Here is a 633-nt window from a genome sequence, read left to right as displayed (position 1 = left end):
CAAATGCATGTAACAGTGAGAAACGCACTGTCTTGGCGAAAGAAAGCGTTTTTGTACAACTTCATAGAAATAGCTGTAACTTTTGATAGAAGACTCGGATACACATGTTTATGGCTTTATCTTATAGAACTCAAGGTTCCCGTGCTGGGAAAACAGGTTTTGCAGCTGTTTGAGCTAAGATTTCCAAGTTATTCACATAATGAAAACCTATACTTTGTTTCGGTCGAGATCCCCATTCAAATGCATGTAACAGTGAGAAACGCACTGTCTTGGCGAAAGAAAGCGTTTTTGTACAACTTCATAGAAATAGCTGTAACTTTTGATAGAAGACTCGGATACACATGTTTATGGCTTTATCTTATAGAACTCAAGGTTCCCGTGCTGGGAAAACAGGTTTTGCAGCTGTTTGAGCTAAGATTTCCAAGTTATTCACATAATGAAAACCTATACTTTGTTTCGGTCGAGTTCCCCATTCAAATGCATGTAACAGTGAGAAACGCACTGTCTTGGCGAAAGAAAGCGTTTTTGTACAACTTCATAGAAATAGCTGTAACTTTTGATAGAAGACTCGGATACACATGTTTATGGCTTTATCTTATAGAACTCAAGGTTCCCGTGCTGGGAAAACAGGTT

Source organism: Mchenga conophoros, linkage group LG13, assembly GCF_057382185.1.
Source record: "Mchenga conophoros isolate Kocher_MC1m ecotype Shallow Benthic linkage group LG13, M_conophoros_male_GT1.1, whole genome shotgun sequence".
Lineage (NCBI taxonomy): Eukaryota > Metazoa > Chordata > Actinopteri > Cichliformes > Cichlidae > Mchenga > Mchenga conophoros.
The sequence above is the reverse complement of the archived record's forward strand: the minus strand, read 5'-3'. Positions refer to the sequence as shown.